Below are 24357 nucleotides of genomic sequence, written 5' to 3'. Positions count from 1 at the left end.
AGAGTTAGAAATCGCAAAACTACTGCAAAAAAGAGCCATTCAGCCAGTTACAATAGACCATTCAGAGCCGAGAATCTTCTCAAGGTTCTTTTGGTCCCCAAAAAGACGGGAGACTGGAGACCAATATTGGATCTCAGCAGACTCAACAAGTCTGTCAGGAAGACAAGATTCGAATGGTCACTCTTCAGTCAATTCTGCCCTTCTTACAGAAGGACAACTGGATGTGCTCAATAGATCTTCAGGATGCGTACTATCACATCAAAATTCACAGACGCTCCAGGAGATTTCTCCGCTTCGGCTGGGGTCCAGTCACTTCCAGTTCAGAGCCCTGCCCTTTGGTCTCACTGCAGCCCCAGAGTGTTCACCAAATGCATGGCAGTGGTCACGGCTCACCTGAGACGTCAAGGATTCCAGGTGTTTCCGTATCTCGACGACTGGCTCCTGTCAGCCACCACCAGGCATCAGCTTATACAAGCCAGGGATTACACAATAGACCTTTGTTCTCTTTTAGGCATCTCAATCAACTTGAAAAGTCATCCTTATCGCCCTGCCAGTCTATTACCTTCATAGGCAAACTTAAACACTGTTCGGATGTCAGCTACCCTTACAGAACAAAGAGTTTCAGACATTCAGACTCATGTCAGGATCATTCTGGCCAGCAAGAAAGTACAGGCCAGAATGGTTCTAAAGGTATTAGGTCTCATGGCTGCGGCCATTACTCTTCTTCCCTGGCTCGATTCTACATGCGCCTCCTTCAGTGGATGCTGTTCACACAGTGGTCATACCAGCAACTCCCAATGCGTCACCAGATTCTGGTGACACAAACATGCAAAGAACATCTTGCTTGGTGGATCACATCGTCTCAGGTTCACCAAGGCAGGTGCTTTGTACCTCCGTCCCCGATAGCCACTGTCACCACGGATGCCTCCCTGATCGGGTGGCTGGGTCATTATCAGGGCAGGATGGTTCATGGGATGTGGCAACCGTTCGAGTACCATCTGCACATAAATGTCCTGGAGATGAGAGCAGTGCTTTTAACGTTGCAAGCCCTCAACGACTTTCTTCCCGTAGGGACAATTGCAGTCCACACAGACAACATGTCTGTAGTTTGGTATATCAACAAACAGGGCGGAACCAAGTCCTACCCCTTGTGTCGAGAAGCGCTCAGACTATGGCAATGGGCGATCTCCTCTCATCGGTTTCTGGTAGCAACGCATATCCCTGGGAAAACCAACATTATAGCGGACAGATTGAGCAGAGCTATTCTCATGCCTCACGAGTGGTCTCTCAAGCAATCTATAGCGGAAGAGATTTTTCTGGAATGGGGTGCCCATGTTGCGATCTTTTGCTACTCCCAAAACAGCAAATGTCCAGACTTCTTCAGCCTCTTCCCTCTATCAGGCCATCCCCCCAGAGACGCTCTGACCCAGGATTGGCCCCAGGGACTTCTTTATGCCTTCCCTCCATTTCCTCTGATCCCTCAGGTGATCCAGAAAGCTACCGTTTGAGAGCCAAATTGATTCTCATTGCCCCTTACTGGCCTCGACAAGTTTGGTTCCCGTTCCTCCACCATCACCTTTTGGTGCAGCCGTGGCATCTGGACCCAGTGCCAGATCTACTGATTCACCAATCCGGTCAGCTGCACTGGTCAATCCCTTCTCTCAACCTCACAGCATGGTTGCTCCACTTCCTTCCTTAGCCAGGCTTCCTTTGATCTCTAACCCAGTTAGAGACATCATAGTAGCTTCACTGAAATCCTCTACCAGGAGGATTTACACAAGCAAATGGAAACGTTTCTCTTATTGGGCTAAGGCCCAAAATATTGATCCTTTTACTGCCCCTGTTCAGGCAGTTCTGGACTTCTTAGCAGAGATTTTTCATGCAGGCTCCTCTTCTTCCACAGTCAGAGTTCAGTTGGCTGCTATTTCTAATTTTCATGTCGGGATAGCAGATCATAATATTATGTCCCATAGGCTCTGCAGGGCCTTCTTGAAAGGAATTTTCCTACTAAAGCCTCCAATCAGGAATCCTCCTCCTCAGTGGGATCTAAATTTAGTGCTGACATCCTTGATTCTTCCCCCTTCGAGCCAGCTGTTTCTTGTTCCTGAAATATCTTTCTTGGAAAACTTTATTCCTAGTGGCTATTACATCTGCCAGGAGGGTGTCTGAACTTCATGCTCTTCGGTTCGACCCCCCTATTTGATTTTTCACAAAGACAGAGTATCTTTGAGAACTAATCCATCCTTTTTACCTAAGGTCGCTTCAAAGAACAATCTGAATCAATCCATTGATCTCCTGTATTTTTCCTAACTATTCAGATAGAGCTGAACAAAAGCTACATTATCTTGACGTCCACCGTCAGCTTAGATATTATTTGGACAGAACAAAAAAATTTAGAAAATCTGATCAACTTTTTGTTTCCTATGCGGATAATAAAAAGGCCTTCCTGTTTCTAAAGTGACTTTGTCCAGATGGCTTTCTTCGGTCATCACTGAAATTTATACGATCAGGGGAAAACAGCTGTGCTCAAAACCTAAAGCACATTCAACTAGGAGTTTAGCTACTTCTACAGCTTTTCAAGCTAGACTGCCTTTGGACACTATTTGTGCAGCGGCCACTTGGGCCACTCCTCACACTTTTGTTTCCCATTACAGATTGGACTTGGCCTCCAGGGACAGAGCCAGTTTTGGCTCTACAGTCCTCAAGAGTTTGTTCCATTGAGCCACCCAGGATAGAGGTGCTAGGGACGGTCCCATCAAGCAAGAATGAAGGCGAGATTGACAACTTAACATTAGAAGTTATGTACCTACCATAGCGTTCCATGTTAGTTGTCTTCTCGCCTTCTTTCTTGCGACCCTCCCTCCTTCCCCCTGGCCTGGACAGACCTTGTATAAGAAACTATTATGCTAAAGACCATTCAGACCTGGTCCTTTTTACATCTGTAAGTTTCTTCTTCCTTTGGGAAGTATTGTATGCTTGGTGCTATTGCCCTTTGTTAACAAACGAGATCTGGGTACTTACCGCCTTGCATCATGGGATATGGGGCTGCCTCGAGCTGGTAGAAGAAACTCTCGAGCTTAGCAAGTGCCGAGTCGGAGCCGAGGGATCGGCTCCGAACCCATCAAGCAAGAAAGAAGGCGAGAGAAGACAACTAACATGGAACGTTATGGTAGGTACATAACTTCTTATTAATATGTATTTGGATTAATCAATATTATGCTCCATTATGTTAATACTTTCATTGGTTTGGTTATTACTAACCTTAATTTATTTTTATATCTAATTTACTACAATGTGACAAGGTAGGCCAGTTCCAGGTGATCCACCTATCTTGGCTCCTCTGTCCATGTCACATGGGCCCAGCACGTCTGGGACCCAGTCTGGTGGTGCCTCCTCTGCTGTCCCCTGCACTATCTGTGATGTCAGGTAGTTCCACCCCTCAGGACGGGGCTCATGCCCCCCTCCGGGAGGGGTGGTGGATGGGGTGTTGTCCCCCATGATGAACTGCCAGGTTTGGAGCTCAAGATTGGGTACTGTGGTTTTGGATGTCAGCTGAGCCAGATGGAGGGCATGCTGTCCATGCTGGTAGAGCAGCTAAATCCCATATCCCAGCCTCCACCCCAGGGCCAGTGAAGGAGCAGTGCCGACATTCCCATGGGTGGAGAATTGAGTCATGCTGCTACCTTACGTAAGCACTTGAGACTGGGATTCCACAACACCCCTCCCAATCCAAGGTGTTCACCCATCTTGTGTCACACACCATCTCTGTCTGCTGTTTTGTCTGCCTGCAAAAGCTTCCTCACCTTCCCAACTTGCCTCCCCCACATGTACCTATGTCCCTTCCTCAACATTCCACTCTCACCTTAAAAAAAAATGGGCACCTGTCCCCAAAACAAGAAATATCATCCCATACATAACTTTCCATTTTGCATATGTGTGCATTGATCACATTTAATTTTGTCCAATTGGCTTAGCAACACAGCTTTGTTGTCCTCACCCCTCTCTCTGGGGTAAGAGTCCAAATTCATCTACAAATTCTGTCAAAGTACAAAGTTGTTGTTTTACAAGAAATGGATAGCTATGGTTCTTCCCTACACCCTTCCTGTACATGCTACCTGCCTTTCACTATATTTTTCCCCTGCTTGCACCCCCTTTCACCACTGTCCTGCTTCCCCTATTTTCATTTCTTTAACGATTGTTTTTCATGACACTGCATGACACAACACATCATGCAGCATTGCTAAGCTCAGCTAAATGGAGCTTTATTGATATGTGTGTTTTAAATGACAATAAACATGTACAAAATAAACACCTTTCCCGCATTTCGAACCTAAGATTATCGGGCCTGCAGACCACTGCATTAACCTGCCAAGCCATACAGCTTTTTATTAAAACAGCTGGTTTAAGCAAAACGTTGTAATTGCAAGTTACAGTAATTAAGCATAAGCACAGTTGCACATCACACCACATCGTGCAAACTTACTGAAAAAGTAATGGAAAAACTGGGAGTGCAATTTCCAGTCTGATACAGGACTACACCACTAGAAAGCCAGACAAACACTAATGGATGTAACTGAGGTCTCTAATACCAGGTAAATGGGCACTTTTAACAGCAACATATACAAGTACACCTGCTAAAACATTACTGGCAAAATACATGTTCAACTGTGACTGGTGGATAACTACAGCCCTATAAAGCCAGGCACATACTAATGGATATAATGGAGGTATGTTTAGACCGTATGTGTGCACTTATACCATTACAAATACACATGTTGTAACAGTGATTCAGTAGCTTAGTCTGTTAAATGCTTTGCAAACAGTAAGTTTTACCACAAATAGTCCTGGGATCAAATCCAGTGGTGTGTCATATTTAAATTACATTATTGTGAAGCCATCAATGAATGACTGAGTCATGCACTCTTTATCAACACAATGCATTTCAAATGAAATGTCTGCTTTTCACACAGGCCTGCAGATAAGAACACACTTGACATATCCCTATAGCAACATTATAAGTGCATAAAGTGTCATGTCATGCATAGACATTCACAAAGGATTTTAACTTAGGTAATGCAAATGAGGCCCACTAATATTAGAGTGCAACACGCAATCATTTCATAATGATATTACAGATTAGTACAGCTGCACAACTAGCATACTCATATGGCGGTCCTACTAGAAACAAGGACTGCAACAACACACATTCCAAATGACTACCATAATGTAACACATGGCCAGACAGTTGCCCAAATGGTTCACATAATGGTATATTTACCTCCTATGTTGCTCAAGGACACAACAAACATGTTGCCTAGTACACTGTTAGTGATACTGTTGCCTAACATACTTACCTTAAACACATGCCTTAATTTGCAATGGAATGGGTACCCTCACTCTGGCCCTGCCTCTATACCAAGGCTGCCACAGCTCCCACAGTTATTCTTGTAGCTTGTTGTCCTCCAAAGTTTTCACATTCTCTGCCTATGCCTATATCCTGGAGCATAAGCTGCAGCCTGTAGCACACACATCCGTATGTAAAAGTAGCTGCTACAGTCATACCCTCTGCAATGATGTAGTATCTTGACCCCAGGAATATCCAGCACAACGTATCAGAAAGGGCTTCTAATCTACATGAAGGCCTTATATCTTGTTTAGTGGTTGCATGTTATTGACTGATTGTACTGCAGATCAGCTGTGCTGGTTGCAATTAAATTTCAGAGCCATAGAATGGTTAAGAGCCAATCACCTGGTAATGAGAACCATGTTAAAAAGGCAAACAGCTGGCTAGGGGAACCAGTCTGTATGAGACTTTCTTCAGACAGTGAATGCATTGCCAAACATTTTATATATCTGCACATATCAACAGAGGAGTATTGTACTCTATCAGGTATGTAACCTTTTTGCTTACAAAATGATACATATGTGTGAATATACATAGGAGGAATAGGGATTACAGCATTAAGCCTTTCTTAGAACTGTAATGATGACATGTCCTTGATATTCAGATTTGTAACACCTACAGAGGATGTACAGGACATCAAGGGTGGAATGTTTTTTGTCAAAGTGGCACACAGGTCTCATGGGAATGTCCCTTTATACTGGCTGTAATACCACACTGCTGCTTGTTTGGCACTGTTGTTCTGACATATTAGCGGGGTTGCCCCTAGGGGACACACTGCAATGGACTCCTGTGTTGGGCATGTGATCATACAGCAGTAACTGTCATGGCATACATGGAAATAGCTGACTATTGCTAGCATCTGAGTTGTATCCACATGGTTAGTATGTCTGCACAGTGTGGAATATGGTATGTGTGATCAAGAAGTGGATCATGCCAGCCATTCTGTTCTTGCTGTGTTTCTACATAGTGTACTTCCACATATGTGGTCCAGACATTTGTTCCCATTTTGTTGTCTTTCAGGAAACATGTATGCCAAATGATGTGCCCTTTTTAAGGATGCTGAGAACATTATCATCCTGGAAGGTCTCTGTCAACACCATGAACTCGTACTGTCCAGGGGGAGGCACAACAGGTAGCAGCAGGCAGCATTGTAGGCTGACCTTGTCCATGATGTGAATGCCATAGGTCACCAAAGCAGGACATATGAGCAGGTTTGACACCGTGCCACAGATATGATTAATGCTGCATACAGAAGAGCAGCAGATGTGGCCAAGGATCGCAATGTTATTGGTGGAGGGCCTGCAGCAGAACAACCACTCTCAACCACTGAGGATTTCCTGGTGAACCTAGGAACACACAGCAGCTCCCAGGCATCTATCCCACCATATATTATAGATGTGGGTGCCACAGTTTCCATGGCAGAGTAGTGTCCAGGTAGGCTTAGTTTGATCAGCATTTGAATACTGTAGCATTCAGTGCATCAGAGTGTAGATACTTTTACGTGGGTGTCAGGTGTTTGTTCTTTGGGTAGAGGAGTTTAACTGCAGTTTGAATCTCATGCTCAAATTTTGACCAACATATCAATTAACAAAGTAACTACTGTGAATGTGAGATATAGGGATGTATTACCCTCTTATAGTGCAACATGCGGTGGTGTTTACATTACTTCTCCCTCAACTTTTCACAGGTCCCCCAGGAATCGGACAAGACTGTGGCCCTGCTCCTGGTAAACAAAACACTGTTTTGTTACAGATGTAGACTTACTGCAATGTATTCCGTAAAATGTCATCTCAGGCCTGCTGGCTGGATTGTTGTTCTGTCAGCATGATTGCAAACCGCACAGATATTTCCTGAGTGTACACACTTTAGAGTCATGCCTTTGCCTTGTAGGTGTGACAACATTGATAGATGTGACAAGATTGTCAGGACATTGCCGATTGCATATGTGTCAACTGTGCAGAGTCTTCACAAGTGTCAACAGTGTACCTCATTGTTGCTGATGAGACAGCAGTGTAAAGAGCTTTTATTTACAAGTAACTACAGATGTTTGTGGTAAAATTAATGTCCTCATGTCCTACTATATGAGGTTGGAGGTTAAACAGGTCTGTAATAGTGGCAACAGTGTAGACAGTGTTACATACATTGCACCATAGCACTGCAGAGCATAATACTGCAGGTATTAAGGTACTGCTTTTCCCTTTCTTAACACAGGTGACTAGGGGGGGTTGGTCTTTGACCCCTACACAACCTGATGTCAGTGTCTTTTCAGACTGACGATGATGGTGGCCAAAGTGAGGCAAAGGTGGGTGTTTCAGGTGCTGAATTTGTCTCAGAGGTTTACATCCCTCTTCTGCCCTCATTATCACCACACACAGTATGCCTTAACATACCCAATCCCTAAAGTCCACAGATGTTGGACAGTCAGAAGGTGGGAAATTGAACAAGAAAGTGTGGCAACTATGGCTTTAGTGAGTGTAGTCACTTACCATAGCCAGAGATCGGGTGAGGTTCCACACAGGGGGATTGATAGGGGTGCTCATAGGGGGCCTGCTGTCCTTCCACCACATACTGCAGGTGCTCATCACAGGTCACTCAGCATAAGTTTTGGGGCATCATGGAGGTACAGGGATGTTCTGAAAGGAACTACAGATGAATGCTCAGGGTTATGGATGCAGCACAGTCTGACATCCGTGATTGCCTCCACTGCATTGGCAATTCCCTGGATCGGTTCACTGATGCAGTGTAAATAAGGTGGTCTGAGACAGATTGCAGAATATCTGTCTTGGAATGCACATTGTCTGTGATGGAACATCTGGTTGGAGTTGAGCTTCAGACCCATGGACGTAGGTCAGTAACTACATCTGCTGACAATCCATGTGGCCATGCTCAATCACACTCTCATAGTTCCAGTAAATCCATGGGTCCAGAGAGGAGTGTGTTGTCCACACCAAGGCATGGCAGGCCATGGGCACATGGTCCTGGGCATTCCCATGGAGGACACAGACCCAGCAGACAGCAGTGACCATCAGGTACTAACACATCTTCTGACTTTGGTCATGGAGGTGCCAGTGCAACTCTTGCCAGATCCAGTTCCTGTGTTCGGGGGAGGAGATCCTGAACTGTTAGCTATACCATCCATGGTTCACAGTTGTCCAACATACACACATGTAGGGCTACCACTGAGCTTGACTGTGTTCACTCACACACGCACCACTGTCAAAATCAGGTCACCTACAGACACACACGGCACATTTCCATGATCCATCTTGCCTGCTTCCCTTCCTGACTCACACACATGCTTTTAACTTATTGGATCAACCTAAGCTTCCTGCACCCCCACACAACACCCTGTCAAAGTGATGATACATGTGCCACATCCCTGTCATCCTCATCATCAATGCAGGAAAATGAAGATATGTGACTGATGCACAGGATGTCTATATAAATTAACATGTAATTGTGTAATGCCAAGTTGCTTTGCCATGCCACTTGGACTGGTCAATGACAGATACTATATGCTGGCATTTATAATGAGTAAGCCACATAATTTTGTGTACCTTATGTTGTATGATGTTATAATGCCTGTATACTTACACAATAAAAGGTGTGTCACAGACCTATTTATGGTTCAGTTTCAGGAGTCTGTAGGGGACAGCTATGGATACACAGTAGCAATATACCCATAGATGTCACAGCACAGGATGGAATGTCAGCACACAGGGCATATGTCTCCAGAAAGGTACAGCTGTATAGATTCATAGCTCCATAGGATCATATGTGTATAACAGGCTAACAAGGACAATGATGTCATGCAACCTACTCATGCATCCCCCATCTATGACATGGTCTGATACACTTGATAAGTGTTACCAGGGTTTCTGGAGCTAAACACATCTACAAGGTGTGGTGATGGAGATGACCCATCTTCAGATTTTCTGTGTCCATTACAGACATTTGTCCTACACCAGTTATGATTTTCTTGTTCCGCATCCCATTGTGTAACTTGCATATGATGTGCTTTACAGCATAAGTGTGCTTTACTATCAAGGGAAGCCTGTTACATATAGGATGTAGTGTCTGTTACATACCTGTCTCACCAGCATGCACTACTTATACCACAGTGACAGTGTAGGTGTGTACAACAGGTAATACATGTGTTAGTTCTGTCTTGGATAAGCAGGAGGTACACAGTGGGATCTGACACCTCCCTATATGGCAGCCATGCACATCCCCTCCGAAGCATGTAGGAGACAGACTACACATGTACATTCTTGACATGGACTGCATTAGACATGTTATCTGCAATGTGTATTGGTTTACCACAGAACCTGTGTGACTGCTACAATTGTAAGATATGCCTGTGTAGTGACATAGCAAAGGTGCCATTGCACTCAGTGATAGGTGTGATAAGTGCCAAATACGGCATAACAATGACAGTATGGGATTTACATGCCATACCTTTCTCTATAGGTAGTGCAACATTAAATAGATCCCCACATCTTACTGACTAGTAAAAGTCAAAGTCCATGGGTAATAGCTCAACTGTATGATGCGTGCAGACAATACTGTATTGCACTGGTGGATGACTTTCAAATGGATAGTATTGCACAGTCCTTGTCATTTACTACTTGTCAGTGGCACTGACAACAACTGAATGTGTGTCTCAGACCATCCTGGATAACTGCTCGTTCAGTGTGGGATTCAGTGATAGCTCCTAATATGCAATCACCTGCTAATGTAGTCAGTCACAGGTCACTGACAGTGGCCATGACTGCAGAGAAGGGAATGGCTGCAAGGGGTACTCCATTAATGATGTCTGAGGGAAGTCCACTGGTGATTGGCGTTATTGTAGCATGGGTCTACCCAATGCTATCTTCACAGATTATGACTATCAGACACTTGGCTATCCACCAGCTGACATATCACTTTGTAAATAACCTACACAGTTTCCAACAAGACCAGCTGGCCTAATATTGTCAAACACCTTGTCAGGCCATGGTAGGTGGAGTGAGTCATATTCCTGTCATCCATTGCATACTGTAAAACTCAGTGAGGTCTACCAGTTAGGATAGGTAGGCATGATCTGCCCTTGAGCAAACAAACTGTGTTTGGTCAAGTGTCAGTAGGTGTATGACATTGTTACTGATGGTATCCATGCTAACTCCTTTTATGGTTTTACATATCAGATGACTGAGAGATCTGGGGGTACTGCTTGGTACTACATGCTAGTTGTCCTCTGTGCAACTAAGTATTGCAGTTACTTCCATCATGTTCCAAGAAAAGAGTCATCCAAGGTGTCTGTACAAAGCACAAACAAACAATGGGGGGAAGCGTAATATGTATATTCTGTGAAGGTAAGGTGGGAAGTTTTACATAGGTATTCTGCAGTTGGACACTACTCAAGTGGTGTGTACTGCAAGGACACAATTACCTTTTGAATAATGCAGAAAACAGGGGAGTCCCCTGAATTGCTCATGCTTGACTACTACTCCTACTACTGATCTCACCACAACCACTCTGTCATGGGATTCCGTGCTCCAATACTTTTTCTGTCATCACTCACAAAATGTTACTATGAATGTCATGATGAGTAGCAGGACACAGCCTGTTTGTTCATCCACATGGTTGTCCCACATCATAACAGGCTCTGTAGGTTTCACATATCCTCCTCCAGGTAGATGCCTTGATTAGCAACCTGAGCAATCAGTTGTTTTCTGCATGTATTATACCTTCTGTACCAGGATTAGTAGTACATCACTAGGGAACTGACCAAATGGTGATTAGAAGCAAAGCTGCAGCATCACAATAAAATGTGCAATGTCCAGTGACATAGATAGCCAGGCTTGCTGAGACAAGCAGCAAAGCAGTGGTGATCCATCTTAGGTGGCAGTTTCACAGCACTTCATACATCCTGCCCTTCAACAGATTAATGGTGGATATCTGCATGACATGGCTGTAAGGCCTAATACAGAGGACTGGCCACCTTTGCCCAAAGGGTGTCTACCTGTCACATGTCCTAGGTATGTCATATTGTACAGTTATAAACCCAGAACACATGTCTGTGTTCCCACATTGTGTCACACAACAACCCAGTTTGCTGTGTGGTTGCTTGACAGGCATTGTACCCTTGCATTACCAATGTAATGTCAGCAAAGTTGAACAAGTCCTCTGTGCATACATAGGCATCCACATTTTCACTGCAAGGCATACCTACAAACACTGTGTTTCAGGCTGTCAACCCCAAGGGTGTGGCAGCATGACCCTAACTTTGCAAGACTTGCACAGTGTCACATTTGCAGGTATGGCATTGGGACCATGCCTAATGACAGGATCATGGTCAATCAAGGTCCACATGTCTGGCAAAGCATTGTACAGCACACTGTCAGGTGCTGTGTTACCTTAGGGGGCCTACATAAAGGTGACATGTTACATTTTACCATCTGTCTTGGCACTGCCTAACGATGGTGTACTGTGACATACACACAAGCATAACTGTATTGCTAATAGCCCTATCAATGACTACTGATGACATGTGGAAAGTGTACCCACCCCTCTACTCCTATGCCACACAAACACAACATGAGACAGATGTTACTGTACTTCAAACCTTGATTCCATGGTGTCTCACACAGCAGTCAGTACATATGGCAATGAGCATTTTGCCAACATGCACAGCTCACCTCGTGCACCACCCAGACCCACATCACACACACCTGCATGTGTGCAGCTCCTTACCAGACACATTCCCAAACAACAGACACCACAGAAAATCCTACCTCTGGAAAGCACAGTACACATGTGCATGCAGCGCTGTCTCATTGGTCACACTGCTGAGGCAAAACACAAAAGCAAACCTATTATTCATAGATAAATATATCTTGAGACACATTGATGTCCATGTCACCAGGTTACATATGGGAAACATCATAGTTAGCTGTCTGTGGGTTGACACGATATGCCATACCACACATTGCCACAACTCAAGGAATATCAGGTGACATAATGAAGACATCATAATTCCTGCAGGTGTGTACAACTAGGGACATACATCACTGGACTGTATGTAGACACATGAATGAGCTTACACACTCTGTGTCTCCTGCAAGTACGCCCATAGCTTTCAGCTGCATTTGACCTCGCATAGGATGATGGCGCAATGCACACAGAAAATGAGGGACATCAGTAATTACCTTAGTGTGTAGTATCATTGTAAGGGGATCTACTACATGTCTACCTCAGATGACTTGATCAACAGACGTCAATGCTTTGCCAGCGATGGTCTTCATCTCTCACCCCTGTGATTTTGAGTACTGGCCAAAGCTTCTGACACCCCCACAGTGAATCTTATAGGAACTATCTGGAAGGAAAACTTTCTGATGAGAACACCATCTTCATACAACATCACGGTTACGCTGATACACTCTGACAATGGCGACACTAAACCCCACTCTGTGGAAGGTGTTCCTACCTTGGAATAAGCAGACATTTGTGCAGTCAAAGACACCTGGTCCACTGCTGTGGACAGCACCACAGTCATACCAGATGACTACATGTCCTTCCACATGTTCAGACTTCAAACTGACAGTGTGCAAGGTAATGCAGGTGGTGTATACGTATTCATTAAGGATAGATACACATCCAGATGTAGTGAGACACTATGCTTTCCTGGAGACACTTCAGGTGCTATTCACTGCTGGAAGAGCACCTGATCAAGCCTTTGCCAGCTACAGGAACATTTCCATGAATCCAGACATCTGTTGTGCTTATCTGAATGTGCATGTGTCTATCACAATAAATCAGTTCACCGTTGTCTGTGGTGGCATTAAGTAACCACCAACTGTGTTGCTTAGTCGTGCTGAAGCTAACTTGCCCAAAGGTTAGTCCATTTCCTTAACTACAATGTCTTGGACCATTGGCATGACATCCCCACAAGGGGAGGTGATGTAGATCTTCATGTATTTTCCAATATGGATGACCACTGCAGCCCGCCCCTGTAAGGTTCTCTTTAACCACAGATCAGTCTCATTAAAACTATCAGGTCTAACCCCTCCTTACAGAAAATACAGAAATATTCTTCAACAAAGTAGTGTATTATCCCTATGGGATGGTTTACATAGCATGACTGCACCTCCTCCTCAGATGGGACAGGCAAGTATGCAGAGCTCTACACCCATGCATTATGTAAGCAGCAGTACAATTGCATAGACTTGGCTGTGCCTGACAGAAGGAACATGAGCTATTCATGGCACAGCAAACCTGCGTGTTGGACAACTGCCATTAGCAGGCTGTACAATAAGAGGTGGACATTGCTGTGTGACAGTCAGGGTGAGTGTGCCCCCTAAAATGGAGTTACAACCTCCTCAGCTAAAACAAGCACATAGTGTTTGTGTGACATTATATAGAAAAACTATGTGGCAAAATCAGCCTCCCTCACAAAGCAGCACTACAACGCACAGTGTAGTTACATGTGTAACCACAGAGACAGGCCCATATTGTCGTTGAACTCATACATAATGATGCCACATATAATAGGTCAGTACTCATAGCTAACCTGTTGTCCTACAGGTTCTGCATAAACTTCACTCCCCTGTCCCCACCACATGTGCCACATGACATTCATACAACCTCTCCCATACCCTTCATATCTACAGAGCAGATTGTAACTGTCCTCTCAATGGGGGATACACAGCATCTGTTGGACATGCTAACATCCCAGTCTGCTTCCTACATGGGATCAACCAAGATTGCTAATACCATTGGGAACTCCTTGCAATCATACTGTAATCACTGGCTGCATCACAGCTGACTAGACAATGGCAACTGTTATCCTCTTGCACAGAGGTGGTGCATCCACCGATCACTGGAACTATAGAGGTATTTAACTGAGTAGCCATATCTGTACACCTGTGGGGAAAACCATCATGGAGCCGATCAGTAAACATATATGTGATCTACAAACAGTTGACTGTACACAGTTTGGATGTCTGACAGGGAGATCATGGATGTTAAACATGGCGGACATGTCCAAGGCAGTCTCCAAGAACCTGGCAGAGGGGACATCAGGGCATACAACCCCCTGGATGTAGCCAAGCCATGTGGCTCTATCTTCCACTCAGGCATCATTGACAAAAGCACCCACTTAGGCATCCACGGTAATATCATTATAGGGGCCACTAAGTGGCTCATTGATGGTGCACATACTGAAAATAGGGAAATCTACCTCCAATATGTGATCTGTAAGCAACAGTATTCAACAGGGCTCAGTCCTGGGTCCTGTACTGCTTGGAATCCATTTAATCACAATACAAGTGAATACTGACTGTCTGTGGCTAACAATGTTGACTGATGCCTGCAAACTGTGAGCAGTCATAGACTCTGTGAGTTATGTCAATATCCTACAAGAAGGTATTGATGAAGAAATGCCTGTTGACATACTACTGGCCATAAATTCCATGCAAATATATATATAGTATCATTTCCATCGGTAACACCTATGTTCCTGGCAAGTAGAACATCAGTCACAAGATATGATGTACATACCCAGGGGTGATAGACCTAGGCACACAGGCCTGACCACACAGGTCTACACCTAATGTACCTGAGATCACCATGTCTCCCCAGTGGTAAGACAGGAATCATATGTCATAACTGAGAAAATGACAAACTCATAACCTCCAAGTACTCTTCCCTCAACATGCTAATATTTGAGTGCAATGGTGATTTGATACTGTACCTTTCCAAGCACTACTGGCAATTGTACACAACACAATGGTCGTCACAAGGGAACTTCATGTCTTCAGTATCTGTTCAATGGGCTTCATCTGAAATCAGTGGTCATTGTAGCCTGTGTCATATAGATTACTCAGAGGTGACCTCTGCTTTGCATACGAGGCAATGTGTGACCCTTCTTGTTTGGAAATGTTGCACTTCTGTAGGTGGCATGGTGCATAGATTACTCACTCTAAGGACTTTAACCTGGTATGTGACAATAGTAATACATGCTGGAGGGAGAGATCTGTCTAGCAGACTGTAGCACACCTTTGAAACAGAATCCTGCCTAATAGCAAACAGAGCACCTCAGTAGAACTTGTCAGATGCCATCTGTAACATTGGCTGGGTGATCATCATTTCACCACAGGGCTTCTGCCTGTGTCCCTCGTGGACAGGAGAAATATGTGCTGATCATGTAAATAAGGGTATAAACTTGGCTAAGATTGTGAGGGCTGTAGGGCCATTATGCTACTAAAGTTCAAAGATCCTAAGATTCTATAAGCTGATGTAAAATGCTGTAACAGCCACACACACAAACCTGGCTACATTGAGGATAGCACCACTTCCACTTACTATTTACAGGACACAGCTAGCTGTATGTAGATTAGAATGCTTACCTATCTAATGGCACACAATACAGATCACAGAAGGTGATGCACACACTATACCCCAAGTCTGCTCTTATTATCTCTTTAGGATATCTCATGCTTGATAACATCAGCAGGCCTACTTGTGGTCAGGCATTTGGAGGCCCACATCACCTGCTACAACTAAAATACTGCAAAACCCTACCTCTTTCTAAGTTACTGAGGTGATCATATTTATATTGTACAGAGATACACACTCACACTGAGTGGCCTGGAGTGAAATTAGAACCCCCTACCTATTTATTCTTACACACTACAAATCACAGTACTTACTGCATGCACCATGGCTTAAGTATGAGATTATAAGAGTAGCTGGTAGTTTTAAGGTTGATGACATTAGCATGCCTTCTAGAAGAGGGCAGTTTGGAAACTGGCAGCACCTTACAGGACCAAAACGTGCAGAAGTATTTCAGTTTCATAGTCAATGAGGGTTTCTCAGTTGTTTTACAGGGGGGGGGGTACATGTGCGCACACATATACACACCAATCAGCCTGCAGTAAGATTAAAACCCCTACCTAACTACTCTTACATCCTATAGATCACACTATTTATCCCATGCACCACTGCTTAAGTCTGATGTTATATTGGTAGCTGGTAGTCTTAAGGTCGATGACATTAGCAGATCTTGTAGGACAAGGTAGTTTGGAAACTGGTAGCAACTTACAGGGCCAAAAAGTGCAGGACTATTGCAGTTGCATAGTCAATGAGGGATTCTCAGTTTTTTTGCAGGGGGGTACATGTGCACGCGTGTGCACACACACACACACACACACACACACACACACACACACACACACACACACACACACGCACACACACACACACACACACACACACACACACACACACACATACACCAAGTGGCTTGTAGTCAGATTAAAACCCCTACCTACAGCTCATAGCATTTATCACACAAGCTACTGCTTAAGTCTACCATTATAATGGCAGCTGATAGTCTAAAGGTCGATGACATCAGCAAGCCTCATAGAAGAGGGCAGTTTGGAAACTGGCAGCAACTTACAGAGCCAAAATTGCAGAACTATTACAGTTTCATTGTCTGTGAGGGATTTTCAATTCTTTTGTACAGGTGTACATGTGCACACACCAAGTGGCCTGCAGTGAGATTGGAACCCCTACCTAACTATTCTTACACACTATAGATCACAGTACTTACCACACACACCACAGCTGACATCTGTTTTCGATATGACTGCAGACAAACTACTTGTGGATTACACAAGCTAGGCTTGTGTTGCACAGCATCTGTGGCATGCAGAGTGAAATTGCTTTGTACTATAATCTGCATCTAGTAGCCTAGCAGTCAGATAACTGTTATTTATCCTAGCTATGTGGCTACAGTGACCAGTTTGGCCATATGCGGCTGTTTGGATAGGCAAGCCTATGGGCAAGAAGAATGTGCCCTGTCCATGTGTGTATAGACAACATTATACATTACACCACCTACTCACCTGTTGCTGTATGTGTGGTGACATCCATCAGTCACAGGGGTCTGTAGGTAAGTGCATTATGTACTGTTGAGCCCTTACTTTGGATCTGTTGAGCAGCATTATAGATGTGCAATAGTACAGCTTTACTCACCATTATCAGGTTATGTAGAACAATATAGACATCTACACACATATTTATGTATATAACAGGGATGCATATAGAAATGTAGCTGTGTGTGTCTGTGTGTGTGTGTGTGTGTGTGTGTGTGTGTGTGTGTGTGTGTATGTGTATGACACACACACATATATATATATATATATATATATATATATATATGGGTCTACTTCTGTTTGTCAAAAACATAGTTTATCGACAAACAGAAGGTCGAGCCCACTTCTGCAAAAGTGCACTTCAACGAAAGTGTACTTTCGCAATAGCTGATTCACCAAATTGGCAAAATAAAAAATAAATATTGCACACATAGTTTTAAAGAGGGGCAAGCCCCCTGCATCACCCATGTGGGGGGGGCTGCACCCCCACACCCCTGCTACTTAAATATACTAACATCGAGATCGCAATATAGTGGGGAAAAGGATACTTCCTTATCCTCACTGTAGTGCGATCTCAGAGTTAATATATTAAAGTAGTGGGGATGTGGGGGGGTGCCCCCCACATGAGGGGTGCAGGGGGGCTTGCCCCCCTGCAAAACTGTGTTTGAAATCTTTATTTTTTTTATTTTGCAAATTTGGTGAATCCACTTTCATGAAAGTGCACTTTCGTTGAAGTGCACTTTCGCAAAAGTGGGGTGGTATTTTTCTTTTTTGAGATTATGTAATTTTGATAAAGGAAAGTAGACCCGTGTATATATATATATATATATATATATATATGTGTGTGTGTGTGTGTGTGTGTGTGTGTGTGTGTGTGTTACATAGATATATGGGGAGAGACCTGAGATGTCTGTTTTTATATATATAGCTATATACATATAGGTATATATAAATATATCTCTATTTGTATATACATAGATAGATATACTATGTATGGGTGCGAGAGACAGTGGCAGACAGGTATGTATACATATATGTATGTATGCATAGATGGGTCCCCTACAGAATTTTGAAGCTTAAAACTTAGAAATTAATTTGATCAAAGATCATGTGATCGAAGTTTCAAAACTTCGAAATCCTGAACAGAGATCGGCATACAGTGCGGAATGGGAAATTTCCCTTTTCCTTGCTGTAGTGTGATCTTGGAGTTGGTATATTTAAGTAGTGGGAGTTGTGAGGGACACAGCCCCCACGTGGGGAGTGCAGGCCCCTGCAAAAACATGTTTTGTGATGTGTTGACTGCTTTATTTGGGGGGGGGGGGTCCTTAATTTTGAGATTCCAGGATCTCGAGGTTCTGAATTCGATATTCTGAACCTCGGGATTTTGGTCTTTTGAAATTAAGAAGTGAATCCGTATAGACATATGTATACATAAAAGGTAATTTTGGGCAAGAGGCAACAGAATTCCACTCTGTGTAACTAAGTGTTTGTGCATGCCCAGTGGGATTGTCAGCACTTGTAAACTGACTCCAGGCCACACCTACCTGTATTTCAGTCCAGGATTTTGTGTGTTACAGACAATGACATCTGTCCCTGTGTCTTCAGTACTGCACTTCATTCAAACTATCCTCAGCATTCTTCAGCTGTCTGATGTAATTAATATGTGACAGAGGTTAATAATGTTACACCACACAGAGACTGACAGTCTGTAAAAATATCAAAATAATAATACACCACATCCAAAAGATGTGGATACTTCTAGATTAGATCCATCAACACCATTGCCCATACTAACTTCCCTAGTCAACTGAGCCACACAAGCTGCCAGGCAGAGCAGTCATTCATAACACAATCAACAGTATAAATGTGTTCATTGTTATTCCTGCTTTAAGTGAGACATGCACTGTATGATCAATTTCTATGTTACTGCCCTGACACTGCCAGGACTGCTGATATACCATTGATGAGTTACTGTTACAGCGGTTGTATGGGAACACTCCTGTGTTGGGGTGGAGGAACAACACCACATTTTCTGCTGGGATACACAGTAGTCCAAATATCATGTAAACCCTCTGTTTAACATCTCCCTTTACTGATGTAGTGAATCTTCCATGCATGAGGTCTAGTGACTATTAAAGGACACATGATAGTGGACTGGGTATCTGTAGTCCCATGTGAATGTTACTTCTGTCCAAATAGCCTACTATATTTACTTGCATAAATGTAGCAGATCCATACATACATACCATATCATATCATACTAATCCTTACAAGTACTGTATAGGTTAGAGTCTTATCTTGTGAATGCAGCAGTTGACAGAACTGTAGTTCGGGGATGACTCTGTCGGATGCAAGCAGTACACAGCCAATACATGGATAGGTACAGTTGTGTGGGTTACCTGGCATCAAATTTAATATATGTATGTGAGTAGGAGTAAGGTGTCAGTCCTAAGTCCTTAGGTTGTCAGTGAATGTGCTATGCGTTGTCTCTGAGCCAAAGTCAGGGCATACTGAGCACACCTACATCTGCCTACAGGGACATCAGCAGGGGGTTCCCCCTCTGAGTCCTCTTGTGACTGTGGCTGTGGTGACCTAGGGACTGGTGGGGGGCTGTGTATCCATTCCCTTTGCTGATCCTGCTGCAGCTGTTTCTACAGGATCAAGTTGTGTAGCATAGCACATACTGTGAACATATGTGCACATGTTGCTGGAGAGTACTGCAGGGCTCCACTAGATATATCTAGACACTAGAACCGTGACTTCAGAAGCCCAAACCCATACACTATGATGTTCTTAGTTTGTGCGTGTGCCTCATTATGGCGTTTTTCCATGGGTGTGTGTGTGTGTGTGTGTGTGTGTGTGTGTGTGTGTGTGTGTGTGTGTGTGTGTGTGTGTGTGTGTGTGTGTGTGTGTGTGTGTGTGTGCATTTCTGATGGATTTCATCATCCAAGATTCCAGGGCATAGAAAGCATCCCCCAGTAAATGGGCGTGTGGGATGCCCCCCCCCAACCAACCATCTGATACAGCTCTGATGTGTGCCAGGTATGGGAGTCGTGATAACTGTCAGGGCTGCCAGCACACATGTTAAGCATAATCCCCTGGGCATTGCACTTGACCTAGTAGTTCATGGAGTGGTACCCCTTGTGGTTGACATAAACTCTATCCTCTTCACCATGTAATGCCTTGATGTGTACATGAGTGGAATCTATGGCACCCAGTACTTCACCATAGTGTGCTACATGGTAGAAGTGTTACATATTGTTGGTCCTCATCTCAGCGGTGAGGGGAAAAGATATCTACTCACTGGCATGTGGTAGCATGGCTTCCAGGAACTGGTGGAGTATCCTGGGTGCAGATGCCTGTGAGACCCCCATCATGTCCCCAGTTGGTCTTTGGAATGTGCTTGTAGTTATTATCCTAAGGGCTACACACACCTTTTTTTCCACTGGAATGGGTTCCTCTCTATTGGCTCAGTTGAAGGTGGCAGAGCTCAGTGAGTTCCTATAGTATGTCCCTGTCCACCCTGTAGTGCTCTACAATCTCCAGTTCATGTAGCTCCTGGAAAGTTACCCTGGGCCTGAATACTCTTCTCCTTCTCTGTCTAGGTCTATTGTCAGCAGCACCAGCAGCATTGACTGCAGCATCTAGCACATACAGATAGATGACTTGCACCAGCCCTAGCATTATCTCAATTAAAATTCATAAGTCTGTCCTCCAATGGTCCAGATTATTGGGGGAAAATCAGAATGTATGGTGCATGCATACTTTATACAGGTCTGCTATAGATGCAGAATGTGTGATTGGCTAACTGTGATGTATTCCATCTACCTACAATATAATTAGCATCATTTAATGGCCCTAGTTCAGTGTGCGATGCCGCACACAGTGCCACTCCATGCAGCATAGCTTATACAAAGGTCAAACTTTCTAACTGAATACATCTGGTTTTGAAAACACACTCAGCCAGGCAGCATGCTGTGCAAATGTGCAACTAAGCTTAAAAAAGCTTAGAAGTGAGAGGACCCCCCCCCCCACGATGTCAGCCACATCCTGTGTAAACATCAACATGGTGTAACACCCTACATGAAGGGGATATGCAGACACAATTACTCCTTTCTGCTATTTAATAACCCCACCTCATTTGTATACTTATCCATGCTGACAGCCTAGAAACTACATGCTTCATAGCCCTATCACATTAGCAACACCAACAATGCACCATTGTAGGGACCCCAAACAAGGTCCTATACTACACTTCTGTCACATACTATAACATGCCAAGACTAATAAAAAAAATATTAACTTAACTTATTCCCTTTAATCTTTCTGACATACATACTAATAGTTTTGCTCATATATGTATGTGGTCTTACATTTTCATGGGATTTATGTCCACATGTCTACAGTTTTACATCCCCTTTTGTCTGTCTAGACTCCTGTATGCGGAATTTTTCTGAGTACACTATGCACGCTGAGACTGAGTCTAAAACAGATGTCTTTCTGCATGTTGGATCACTCTACTGGCCTCATTTGCATGAGATTCACCTCTGTATGAGGCGATTTGCATGCCACAGAATTTTCTGTGGTTGCGTGCGCATTCGCACATCTCAGCAGTGCTTATTGAATCGTAAGATGTTCGAGGTTGTGTAAGTATCACACCACGATGCTTACATGAAAAAAAATATATAAGGCTTTATTAAATTCTTCCCCTAAATATCAACATTCACAAGTTAAATCACAAAAGATCAACTTTCAAACATTGACATGCTACTGTGTATATGCTAAGTAAAAATTTAGGTGCATGCAAAACAAAATTAAAAAAAAAAAAACAGCATAAAACATCATTCCCCCTGTGGCCTCCACACTCCCAGTGAATTTTAAATACTTACTCTGAGATCACACAATGTTGGGGGAAGGACATATTTCCAGCCCTCTAGAATTGTGAAGTATCATACAATTGTCAACCTCCTGTGCAGCTGACTAAATTTTATGCACACTGACACTGAGTCCAAACAGATGCCTTTCTGCATGTTGGATCACTCTACTGGCCTCATTTGCATGAGATTCACCTCCTTATGAGGATACTTACATGAAAAAAAAAGTTTAGGCTTTATTAAATTCTCCCCCTAAATATCAACATTCACAAGTTAAATCAAAAAAGATCAGCTTTGCAAACATTGACATGCTACTGTGTAAAAATTTAGGTGCATGCAAAAAAAAAAAAAAAAAACAGCATAAAACATCATTCCCCCTGTGGCCTCCACACTCCCAGTGAATTTTAAATACTTACTCTGAGATCACACAATGTTGGGGGAAGGACATATTTCCAGCCCTCTAGAATTGTGAAGTATCATACAATTGTCAACCTCCTGTGCAGCTGACTAAATTTTATGCACACTGACACTGAGTCCAAACAGAAACACTTACTCTGACATCACACAATGTTGAGGGAAGGACATATTTCCAACCCTCAAGAATTGTGCAATCTCATACAATTGTCAACTATATAGATGTCGACCAAATGGGGATTCAATTATGTTTAGTACTCCTAAATATATATATATATATATATATATATATATATACATATATATACATATCTATATATATATATATATATATATATATATATATATATATATATATATATATGTTATTGTTGGTCTTTCGGCTTTTCCCGGTTAAGGGTCGCCACAGCAGAACTCCGGTCCGCTAATGACTGGTAGTAGATTTTTACGGTGCCGAGTTGCCAGCTCGACACTCAACCTTCAACGAAGGCACGCCCATTCACACATGTCTTTTGGAACACCACTCGACCACGGGGAGGACGTGCAGACTCCACACAGAAGGCCACCCCACACACACACACCCGATAGACCAGCCTGGGATTTCCTGGATATTCTTGCCACATTTTTTACAATGAATAAAAATCAAATATTTTAGAGGCTTTCTTTAATATGCTAAAATTAATTTATTCCTGTTCAAATAGCTCATTTGCTCAGTTTCTCTCATTTCAGCCACAAATCATAAAATTCTTATACTTTTTTTCATACACAGAAAAACATGTTTTCTAGAGTTTCTAAATCTTTTAAGCATGTCTCACACATCTGACAATACTGTTTCACATTTAGAAGTCTTAACCTTATCTACTGGGTTTATTATTATATTCTCATTCTGACTTAAAAGCTATACTACTCACTACTCATTTAATCATGCCATAATTCACACTCGTCTTATAATTCTTAACCCCTTATTTGAGATTTCTGTATTAAATGCAAATATGCTTGGAAATATTTTAATCATTTTGTTGACAAATGAGGGAACTGGTATACTTTTCCAATTTTCAACAATAAACATATTACAAGCGTTAATAATATTTTCTAAATCAGAATCACAAAAAAGGCACCATTATAAACATCTGTGCTGCTGCTAGCTAAATCACTATCGCTGGGCACATTACTAATATTGTTAAAATGAGACATTAAATGAGGTTTTCTGTCTATATGAAAATGTCAGTTTTTCATATGTTGCTGTCATGGTAGTGGTGTAGAATTACTGCGGGATTCACGAAGCCTCCGTGTAAGAGTTAGCAAGTCTTACATGGAGGCTGCAGTTAAACGGGGTGATGTCAGTATGCCATGCATATTCATGAGGGCATGCTGAATCACACCCTAGGCTAACACGGTCCATGTAGCAATGTTGGGGGCGTGTCTGCATGGCGAGACCTGCAAAGGGACACGCCCCCAGAAGAATCACAGTCCCAAAAGGAAACTCCCATGAGTGAGTCCGCGGAAATGTCAAGAAACTCAACAGCACACATGCCCCTACAGACTATTAACCCAACTGAAATGTAAAACGTAAAAATGAACAGTTTAATTTTTTTTTTATTTAAAAAATGTTTGCCCGTAATGGCGCTCGTTTGCGCGGGTTTGACCTTCGCTCAGCCATAGTTAGCAGTCATTGAAAAAGCATATAAGCTCTAAATATGCAAAATAAGCCAAGTAGCAATAGCATAGCAGTAGAGACATCGGCCAA

The sequence above is a fragment of the Protopterus annectens genome, chromosome 2.part2, assembly GCF_019279795.1.
Source record: "Protopterus annectens isolate FY-2018-M chromosome 2.part2, PAN1.0, whole genome shotgun sequence".
Taxonomy (NCBI): domain Eukaryota; kingdom Metazoa; phylum Chordata; order Ceratodontiformes; family Protopteridae; genus Protopterus; species Protopterus annectens.
The sequence above is the reverse complement of the archived record's forward strand: the minus strand, read 5'-3'. Positions refer to the sequence as shown.